This window comes from Odocoileus virginianus, unplaced genomic scaffold, assembly GCF_023699985.2.
Source record: "Odocoileus virginianus isolate 20LAN1187 ecotype Illinois unplaced genomic scaffold, Ovbor_1.2 Unplaced_Scaffold_10, whole genome shotgun sequence".
NCBI classification, from domain to species: domain Eukaryota; kingdom Metazoa; phylum Chordata; class Mammalia; order Artiodactyla; family Cervidae; genus Odocoileus; species Odocoileus virginianus.
In genome coordinates this window covers 1,561,013-1,572,226 of record NW_027224272.1, presented here as the reverse complement: position 1 = coordinate 1,572,226, position 11,214 = coordinate 1,561,013, and the positions used below count along the sequence as shown (strand labels likewise).

At 40.0% G+C, this 11,214-nt stretch overlaps 1 pseudogene; it reads right to left on the bottom strand.

Annotated features, from left to right (window-relative positions):
• Nucleotides 1-5,177: 5,177 nt before the first annotated feature.
• LOC110126814 (ubiquitin-conjugating enzyme E2 variant 1 pseudogene) lies at nt 5,178-5,540 on the bottom strand (annotated as a pseudogene).
• Between the last annotated feature and the right edge of the window lie 5,674 nt (nt 5,541-11,214).

Here is an 11,214-nt window from a genome sequence, read left to right as displayed (position 1 = left end):
TACTTTTTACTGAGGTAACATTGATTTACAACATCATGTAAGTTTCATGTGTATAACATTATATTATTCCTTCTATATATAAACATTTTTTTTGAAAGTTGCTCAGTCGTGTCTGATTCTTTGCAACCCCATGGACTATACAGTCCATGGAATTCTCCAGGCCAGAATACTGGAGTGTGTAGCTGTTCCCTTCTTTGGGGCATCTTCCCAACCCAGGGATCAAACCCAGGTCTCCCACATTGCAGGCGGCTTCTTTACCAGCTGAGCTACCACAACATGCTCACCACCAAAAATTTTTAGTTTCCATTCATCACCATACAGTTGACCTCCCTTTACCCATATCACCCTCACCCTGTCCCAGCATCCCCTCTGGTAATCATCGTTGTGTTCTCTGAACACACACACACCCCACACCTTTTGTATCCATTCATTCATTGATGGGCACTTAGGTTGTTTCTGTATCTTGGATTTTGTAAATAATACTGCAGTGAACATACTTGTACATATACCATTTCAAACTGGTGTTTTTGTATTGTTTGAATAAATACCAAGAGTGGGATAGCTTGAGCATATGGTAGTTCTATTTATAATTTTTGAGGTATCCTCATACTGTCTTCCATAGTGGCTGCATCAATTTACATTCCCATTAACAGTGTATGAGAGTTCCCTTTTCTCCACATCCTTTGCCAGTTTTGTTATTTCTTATGTTTTTGATAACAGTCATTCTAACAGGTGTGAGGTGATATCTCATTGTGGTTTTAATTTGCATTTCCCTAATAGTGAGTGAATACTGAACACCTTTCCATGTGCCTGTTGGCTATCTGTATGTCTTTGGAAAGATGCCTATTCAGCTCCTCTGTCCAACTTTTAATCAGGTTTTTCGGGATTTTTTGGTGTTGAGTTATGAGTTCTTTATTCTCTGCATTCCTTTTATCACTGTTTGATTGTACTTAGCACTCCCTAGCAGGCTACATAGTTCAGGTGTTATCTTTATTGTTTATCATCTGTATCTCAAACCCCAAATAAAAGCCCCATCAGACTGCATTTCCAAGTTAAGACACTAGGACATGTGATACATAAGTAATATATCAAATAGTTGACTTCCTCAAAAGGATCTTTGAAATATTTGGGATGCAAATATCTCTCAGCATGAACAGCCTTTAATGGTCTAGTACAGGCTACGTACAGTTTAGTGGGGATTCCTTCCCAGACATGTCTGTTACTAGTTGAGTTGATAATGAGTTAAATTGTTTCTGGTATTTCAATTCAACCTCTGAGCTCTCTTGAGATATTTTGGACAAAGTCCAAGATTCTTAAATGTGGGTCATTTTCATCTAGGTATCAGCTTTCAACTCATAGGGTACTTGACTACATAAATCAATTAAAGAAGAAGAAGGAAATATGAGCTGTAAAATATTGACTCACAAGGTGTCTGCAAATGACCCTGGATTTAATATTATTTGGGGCCAACTTGTCTATGATGGCCTCAGTAATTGGGCAAAACTGTTCAAATAGTGTTCAGTCCTTCCTGGCTTTGGTGATAATGACCAGAGATTAATGGATCAAAAAATCATAATCATATTCATGAAGACGGGTCTGTGTATTGATCATAAAGTTATGAAAACATCATTGCTTACCTTAAGTATGTCAGGCCTGGGGAAAAAATTATAGACACCACTGGAATAAATGAAAAGTTCCAGGCAAAATGCATCTGATTTATATGTGGGAAGAGCCACATATACCTTGTGGCCAGGGATCATCCTGAGAAACTTAGAGCAAGCTTCCCTGTGTTCTGTTACAGGGCAAAATAGGAGGCAATTTTTTTTCAGGATTGGGCTTCCCTTGTGGCTCAACTGGTAAAGAATCTGCCTGCAATGTGGGAGACCTGGGTTCAATCCCCAGGTTGGGAAGATCCCCTAGAGAAGGAAAAGGCTACCCACTCCAGTATTCTGGCCTGGAGAATTCCATGGACTGTATAGTCCATGGGGTCACAAAGAGTCAGACACGACTAAGTGACTTTCACTCACTTGCACTTTTTTCAGGATAGCAGGTGGCAAATTCTCAATCAGTGTGAAAGTGGAACTTAATCAAAATTAATACCTTTAACAAATTTATTCAGCACCTACTAAGTAGCTTGAATGTGTGAATTACCCAGGGATTTAGCATTCTAATTCAGTGGGCCTGGGGTAGGGCCAAAGGGTCTACATTTCTCACCAACTCCCAGTTGCTATTGATTATACTGGTCCCAGGCTCACTTTTGAGTAGCAAGGACCAATATTATAAACTGTTATTCTCTTGAAACATTGTCCGATACTACTCCTCTCGCAAGATTGCCCCAGGATTACTTGTTCTTGTGTATGTGTGTTTAGTCCTATGCAGTTTTGCCACCCATGTAGGTTTGTAGATTCACCATCACAGTGAACATATAGAACAGTTCCATCATTCCCAACATCCCCACACCACAACATTGCTAACCTCTGGCAACTGCTAATCTGTTACCATCTCTACGATTTTGTCATTTTGAAAATGTTATATAAATAGAATTATGCAGTATGTAACCTTTTGAGATTGGTGCTTTCACTTTGTACTTCTTCAGAGAGTCATCTAGATTTTTGCCTGTATCAACAGATCATTCCTTTCTATTGGAGAGAAGTGTTCCATGGGATTAAAGTACCCCAGTTGGTTTAACCTGTCACCAGTTGAAGGATATCAGGGTTGTGTGTCCATTTTCAACTATTAGAGGGAAACTGCTCTGAACCTTTGTCTACAGACTTTTGTGTGAACTTAAGTTTTCATTTCTTTGGGATGAATAACCAAGATTGCAGTTGCAGGGTGATACGGCTTCCCTGGTAGCTCAGATGGTAAAGAATCTGCCTGTAATGCAGGAGACCCCGGTTCAATTCCTGGGTCAGGAAGATCCCCTGGAGAAGGGATAGGCTACCCACTCCAGTATTCTTGGGCTTCCCTGGTGGTTCAGATGATAAAGAATCCATCCTGCATTGTGGGAGAGACCTGGGTTCAATCCCTGGGTTGGGAAGATGCCACCTGGAGGAGGGCATGGCAACCCACTCCAGTATTCTTGTCTGGAGAATCCCCATGGACAGAGGAGCCTGGTGGGCTACAGTCCATGGGGTTGCAAAGAGTTGGACACAACTGAGTGACTAAGCACAGCACACACACACACACACACACACACACACGGTACTTTTATGTTTAATTTTATATGTAAGTGCCAAATTGTTACCCAGTGAGGCTGTACAGTTTTATATTCCCACTAGCAAAGTTTGAGTGTACCAGTTTCTCCTCATCCTTGCCAGCATTTGGTAATGTCACTATTTTTTTTTTAATATATTAGTACACACTTCTTTTTATTATATTAAAATCAGGCAATGGTCTGACAATAAAAAGGCTGCTTATAGAATACTGTTATGTTAAACTTTACTTACAGGATGTTAAACCCTTAGAACTAAGCTTTTCTCTATAGTTACTGCTACAAAAGTTGGTTTTACACAAACACTAAATTAAAAAACAAAAACCAAAAAAAAGCTTTAGAACACGATGAATTACTTTTATTTTGGTATGCATCCACATCTCAGCATTTAGTGATCCTGAATAAAAAAGTGACAAAATGCAGCAGTTTGCCAGGGATTTTGGCAATCTCTCATGCACACTGAGTTTTTCCTTAATCCCTGTTGAGGACCATGAGAAGCAGCAGCACCAAAACCAAAGTATGCACTGAATTCAAGGCTCATTTTGTTCCAGTTGTCAGATTCCAAACTAGACCCAGATGGATTGCAAAGATGAACAAGTGAAAGCGCTGTTTAAAACTTCTTGAAATTGTAAAAGCAATTACAGGAAAAGGAAATTCATTTAGAGGGATTGTGTGTGCTGACAGGAGTCTTCTATTGCCTTTCTCCAAGTTTACCCACCAAAGACTTTGAGAGCTGGCAGGTCTGAGTAACTCAGGTGATTGTTCTTTTCACCTTATCAAAACATGAGCAAAAACCACTACAATATTGTAAAGTAATTAGCCTCCAACTAGTAAAAGTAAATGAAAAAAAAAAAAAAAAGAAATGCATCAGCCAATGATGACAGCAGAGAGTGGCAGGGCTGAGAACCCCTTATTCCCATTATTCAAATCCCAGGCTGGTGGAGAGTAAGTAAAGTGGTTGTAAAGCTAAATGAGGAAGATCAGAGACTCTTTCCAACCTTACCTGATGGCTTCTGGCCAAAGCAAGGAGATGTCATGGAAAGTGTTGGATGGTGACGGTGCAAAAAGGGACTTAAGGAGGAGGAAGGATAAAGCAGCACTTCTTGGTTAAGGTAGGGAGAGAAGTGCTATGGGAAAAGCCCTGAATTCCTCACCAAAGGCTAACTTCAGAGAGGAGCAGAGTGAGTTATGATCTATGCTTTGGTCATGGGTGGTAGTGGAGAGTGAGGCGAAGGAAAATAGCTTGAGGGAGTCATCATTTAAGACTTAAAGAAACCAGGAGGGGATGGGGAAGAAGGCAGAGATCCCAGGCCATGTAATCAGCAGCAAGGTTGAGTTAGATGTGACTAGTTAGATCTAACAATTGAGTTAGCTGTGCCCCGCTGGTTGTGACGGGAATCAATTTATTTATTTATTTATTTTTTCCATTCATTTTTATTAGTTGGAGGCTAATTACTTTGCAATATTGCAGTGGTTTTTGTCATACATTGAAATGAATTAGCCATGGATTTACATGTATTCCCCATCCCGGTCCCCCCTCCCACCTCCCTCTCCACCCGATCCCTCTGGGTCTTCCCAGTGCACCAGGCCCGAGCACTTGTCTCATGAATCCAACCTGGGCTGGTGATCTGTTTCACCCTAGATAATATACATGTTTCGATGCTGTTCTCTTGAAACATCCCACCCTCACCTTCTCCCACAGAGTCCACAAGTCTGTTCTATACATCTTTAAATATACTTTCTTGGACCCAGAAGTTCAACTGTGTGGATTGTGGATACACTTGACAGATTTATTTGTTATAGCACACTTATACATTTCACATGGACACAAAATTAGTGTCATTTACAGTATCTGAAAATAAATTGCCTTTGAATGGGCACTTCCTTTCCAATAATTTGAGGTCTCCAAGATGTATCTAGAAAATTTACTACTTGGGGAAAAAAAAAAGTGAAAATTGCTTAAATCTCATGGGGGATATGGGAGGGCGTGTGGTTTTTTTTCTTTTGGATTAACTACTATATAACACTGTCCTTCAGGTGGCTGAGGGAGTTTCATATTTTCTTTAGACATCATTAGGCGCCGAAGCTCTTGCAGGACAACTTTGATGCTATACGAATTCTGCCATTTTGCTAGCACTGATATGGCTCTTGGGTCCACCACTCCATTAGAACTATTAACTCCATTCATATTAATTTTTGTTACAAATCTTACAAAGGGGGGTGCTTCTGGGTATTTAGGTCCACATTCTATTTTAAGGCTGTATATTCGGTTTTCATAAATTGTTCTTGGAGGCCCAGTTATCACTCCTGTCCATCTTGTAAGTGTCATGTGTTGACCATTTTCTAGACCCCAGCTAACTGCCATCTCCTAATACTTTCTGACGTTTTTCGAGTTCTAACCATTGAAAATTGCAAGAGACCTTTACTCCTGAGCCTGTGGTGGCTGCCAACTGCATTGCTGTCACTCTTTCACTATTTTTTTCTTATTTTAGTAATTCTAATAGATATGTAGTGATATCTCAAAGTGGTTTTAACTTGCCTAATGGTTAATGATGTCAAACATCTTTCTTATGCTTCTTTGTCATTTGAATATTATTTTTGGTTAAATGTCTGTCTGTGTTTCTCCCAGTTTCTCACTGAATTTTTCTTTTGTTGTTTCTATTGATTTTTTTTTTCTTTTCCATTTATTTTTATTAGTTGGAGGCTAATTACTTTACAACATTGCAGTGGTTTTTGTCATACATTGAAATGAATTAGCCATGGATTTACATGTATTCCCCATCCTGGTCCCCCCTCCCACCTCCCTCTCCACCCGATCCCTCCGGGTCTTCCCAGTGCACCAGGCCCGAGCACTTGTCTCATGCATCCAACCTGGGCTGGTGATCTGTTTCACCCTAGATAATATACATGTTTCGATGCTGTTCTCTTGAAACATCCCACCCTCGCCTTCTCCCACAGAGTCCACAAGTCTGTTCTATACATCTGAGTCTCTTTTTCTGTTTTGCATATAGGGTTATTGTTACCATCTTTCTAAAGTCCATATATATGTGTTAGTATACTGTAATGGTCTTTATCTTTCTGGCTTACTTCGCTCTGTATAATGGGCTCCAGTTTCACCCATCTCATTAGAACTGATTCAAATGAATTCTTTTTAATGGCTGAGTAATATTCCATGGTGTATATGTACCACAGCTTCCTCATCCATTCATCTGCTGATGGGCATCTAGGTTGCTTCCATGTCCTGGCTATTATAAACAATGCTGCGATGAACATTGGGGTGCACGTGTCTCTTTCAGATCTGGTTTCCTCGGTGTGTATGCCCAGAAATGGGATTGCTGAGGTCATATGGCAGTTCTATTTCCAGTTTTTTAAGAAATCTCCACACTGTTTTCCATAGTGGCTGTACTAATTTGCATTCCCACCAACAGTGTAAGAGGGTTCCCTTTTCTCCACACCCTCTCCAGCATTTATTGCTTGTAGACTTTTGGATAGCAGCCATCCTGACTGGTGTGGAATGGTACCTCATTGTGGTTTTGATTTGCATTTCTCTGATAATGAGTGATGTTGAGCATCTTTTCATGTGTTTGTTAGCCATCTGTATGTCTTCCTTGGAGAAATGTCTGTTTAGTTCTTTGGCCCATTTTTTGATTGGGTCATTTATTTTTCTGGAGTTGAGCTGGAGGAGGCGCTTGTATATTTTTGAGATTAATCCTTTGTCTGTTGCTTCATTTGCTATTATTTTCTCCCAATCTGAGGGCTGTCTTTTCACCTGGCTTATAGTTTCCTTTGTTGTGCAAAAGCTTTTAAGTTTCATTAGGTCCCATTTGTTTATTTTTGCTCTTTATTTCCAATATTCTGGGAGGTGAGTCATAGAGGATCCTGCTGTGATTTATGTCGGAGAGTGTTTTGCCTATGTTCTCCTCTAGGAGTTTGATAGTTTCTGGTCTTACATTTAGATCTTTAATCCATTTTGAGTTTATTTTTGTGTATGGTGTTAGAAAGTGTTCTAGTTTCATTCTTCTATGGGTGGCTGACCAGTTTTCCCAGCACCACTTGTTAAAGAGGTTGTCTTTTTTCCATTGTATATCCTTGCCTCCTTTGTTGAAGATAAGGTGACCATAGGTTTGTGGATTTATCTCTGGGCTTTCTATTCTGTTCCATTGATCTATATTTCTGTCTTTGTGCCAGTACCACACTGTCTTGATGACTGTGGCTTTGTAGTAGAGTCTGAAGTCAGGCAGGTTGATTCCTCCAGTTCCATTCTTCTTTCTCAAGGTTACTTTGGCTATTCGAGGTTTTTTGCATTTCCATACAAATTGTGAAATTATTTGTTCTAGTTCTGTGAAAAATACCGTTGGTAGTTTGATAGGGATTGCATTGAATCTATAGATTGCTTTGGGTAGTATAGCCATTTTGACAATATTGATTCTTCCAATCCATGAACACGGTGTATTTCTCCATCTGTTTGTGTCCTCTTTGATTTCTTTCATCAGTGTTTTATAGTTTTCTATGTATAGGTCTTTTGTTTCTTTAGGTAGATATACTCCTAAGTATTTTATTCTTTTTGTTGCAATGGTGAATGGTATCGTTTCCTTAATTTCTCTTTCTGTTTTCTCATTGTTAGTGTATAGGAATGCAAGAGATTTCTGTGTATTAATTTTATATCCTGCAACTTTACTGTATTCGTTGATTAGCTCTAGTAATTTTCTGGTAGAGTCTTTAGGGTTTTCTATGTAGAGGATCATGTCATCTGCAAACAGCAAGAGTTTCACTTCTTCTTTTCCTATCTGGATTCCTTTTACTTCTTTTTCTGCCCTGATTGCTGTGGCCAACACTTCCAAAACTATTTTGAATAGTAGTGGTGAGAGTGGGCACCCTTGTCTTGTTCCTGATTTCAGGGGAAATGCTTTCAATTTTTCACCATTGAGGGTGATGCTTGCTGTGGGTTTGTCATATATAGCTTTTATTATGTTGAGGTATGTTCCTTCTATTCCTGCTTTCTGGAGAGTTTTAATCATAAATGGATGTTGAATATTATCAAAGGCTTTTTCTGCATCTATTGAGATAATCGTATGGTTTTTATCTTTCAATTTGTTAATGTGATGTATTACATTGATTGATTTGTGGATATTAAAGAATCCTTGCATTCCTGGGATAAAGCCCACTTGGTCATGGTATATGATTTTTTTAATATGTTGTTGAATTCTGTTTGCTAGAATTTTGTTATGGATTTTTGCATCTATGTTCATCAGTGATATTGGCCTGTAGTTCTCTTTTTTTGTGGCATCTTTGTCTGGTTTTGGAATTAGGGTGATGGTGGTCTCATAGAATGAGTTTGGAAGTTTACCTTCTTCTGCAATTTTCTGGAAGAGTTTGAGTAAGATAGGTGTTAGCTCTTGCCTGAATTTTTGGTAGAATTCAGCTGTGAAGCCATCTGGTCCTGGGCTTTTGTTTGCTGGAAGATTTCTGATTACAGTTTCAATTTCCTTGCTTGTGATGGGTTTGTTAAGATCTTCTATTTCTTCCTGGTTCAGTTTTGGAAAGTTATACTTCTCTAAGAACTTGTCCATTTCTTCCAAGTTGTCCATTTTATTGGCATAGAGCTGCTGGTAGTAGTCTCTTATGATCCTTTGTATTTCAGTGTTGTCTGTTGTGATCTCTCCATTTTCGTTTCTAATTTTGTTAATTTGGTTCTTCTCCCTTTGTTTCTTAATGAGTCTTGCTAATGGTTTGTCAATTTTGTTTATTTTTTCAAAAAACCAGCTTTTAGCTTTGTTGATTTTTGCTATGGTCTCTTTAGTTTCTTTTGCATTTATTTCTGCCCTAGTTTTTAAGATTTCTTTCCTTCTGCTAATCCTGGGGTTCTTCATTTCTTCCTTCTCTAGTTGCTTTAGGTATAGAGTTAGGTTATTGTTTCTATTGATTTTAATAGTTCTTCATATGTTCTAGATACTGCCACTTTGTCATATACTTCTTTAGAATTATTTTCTCTCAGTCTTAAGCTTGCATTTCATCTTCTTCACAGAGTCTTTTTGCAGAGCAAAGATTCATAATTTTAGTGAGGTCCAGTTTATCATTTTTTCCTTTTATGGATTATGCTTTGGATATCATGTTTAACAATAGCTCGCCTAGACCTGATCCCAAAGAATTTCTATTATTTATCTTCTCATAAATATTTTATAATTTTAAGTATTACATTTAAATCCTTGAACATTTTGGACTTTTTTTTTTGGTATAAGGTATGAGATTTAGCTCAGATCTTATTACACATCTTGAGGTATAGCATAAGATCCAGGTGGGTGTTATGTTCAGTTTCCCACTAGACTGCACTGGTATCACCCTTAAAAAAGTGGAGCAGAGCATTTACACCTCACTGCAAACAGCTGAAGTTCAGTTCAGTCAGCCCTTCCCTCTGCTGACATCTTCCCAGCAAATGTGTGACACTGATTTTTTACTACCTTGTTGATTCTGAATGAATGTGGACGCTCAGCAGCTCCCTGCTGGGCCCCACTGACACTACATGAGGAAAGGGAGATAGAGCGTCTGCCAGCTCCGCCTCTCGTCACCTCATCTACCTCATTGCTAGTGAGTAGGAGGTGAGACACTGTTCCCCATTGGGCTCCACAGACACAGTGAAAGGACTGTGAAGCTTGGTGGGGACCAGCTCTGCCTCATACTGCCTCATTTAGTCTTGTTTCTTTCAGGAAGATGTGGACAGTCTGTTCACTGCTGGATCCTACTGACACCATCCTGAGTGGGAGGTAGAATGATAATAATACCTGCTCTGACCGGTAGGGATGGAAGATCAGATCCCTACTCCGCTTCACCAATACTGTTCCTGCAGGGGAATCATTGGTGGACTTAAGTGGCTCAGCAGTAAGGAATCCCCCTGCCAATGCAGGGGGCATGGGTTTGATCCCTGGGTGGGGAAGTTCCCCTGGGGGAGAAAATGGCAACCCATCTTTTAATTTTTTATTTAATTTTTAAAAATTTCCCCAGTATTCTTGCCTGAGAAATTCCATGGACAGAGGAACCTGGCGGGCTGTACAGTCCACGGGGTCACAAAAAGTTGCACGTAAGTGAGCAACTAAACAGCAAAAACAGCAACAAGGGGGATATGTGCACAGCCTGCCTCTGCCAAGCAGAGTATAGATGACTCGCTCCCCCCTTAGCCCTGCCAGCTCCACTGGGCAGGGGAATCAAAGGGCTGCCGCCTCTCTGTGGTACAGGGGGGAGTTGCAGAATGAAAGATCAGCTTGGGCTTGCTCCAGTGGAACTGTGGGGAAGGAGTCAATTTTTCCATTGTTCCATTTATTTTGGGCTGGAATAGGGTGGCTATTTCAGAGAAGGCAATGGCACCCCACTCCAGTACTCTTGCCTGGAAAATCCCATGGACAGAGGAGCCTGGTAGGCTGCAGTCCATGGGGTCGCGAAGAGTCGGACATGACTGAGCGACTTCACTTTCACTTTTCACTTTTATGCATTGGAGAAGGAAATGGCAACCCACTCCAGTGTTCTTGCCTGGAGAATCCCAGGGATGGGGTCGCACAGAGTCGGACACGACTGAAGTGACTTAGCAGTAGCAGTAGTAGGTTGTTACTGAGGACCAATCCTTTTTCTCAGCCATGGATATTGCATTCTCTGAACCTGAGGGCCCAGCTGTGACACTTTTGTCGTTTCCCATTAAATTTCTCTTTAATAAGGATTGAAAGGAGTAAGGCTTCAGTTTGGACAGTCATCCTGGTAGCTTCAGGAGGTGCTATCGACCTCTAAGGGGTTACATGGGATGACAGAAAAGGAAGCTGTGGCCTGCCTCCTTGTAACTACATCATATCTTTAAAAAAAAAAAAAAAGAGCTACTGGCTTCTCTTTTTGCTTCTGAATGTGGTCTTTGCCAACACCCTTCCAAGTCCAGTATGCTTTATATTCCTTATTACTGAGCTCATATTTTTTAAAATTCTCCCCTCTAGAAAGGTCCTGGCAATAAATGATTGAACTTCATA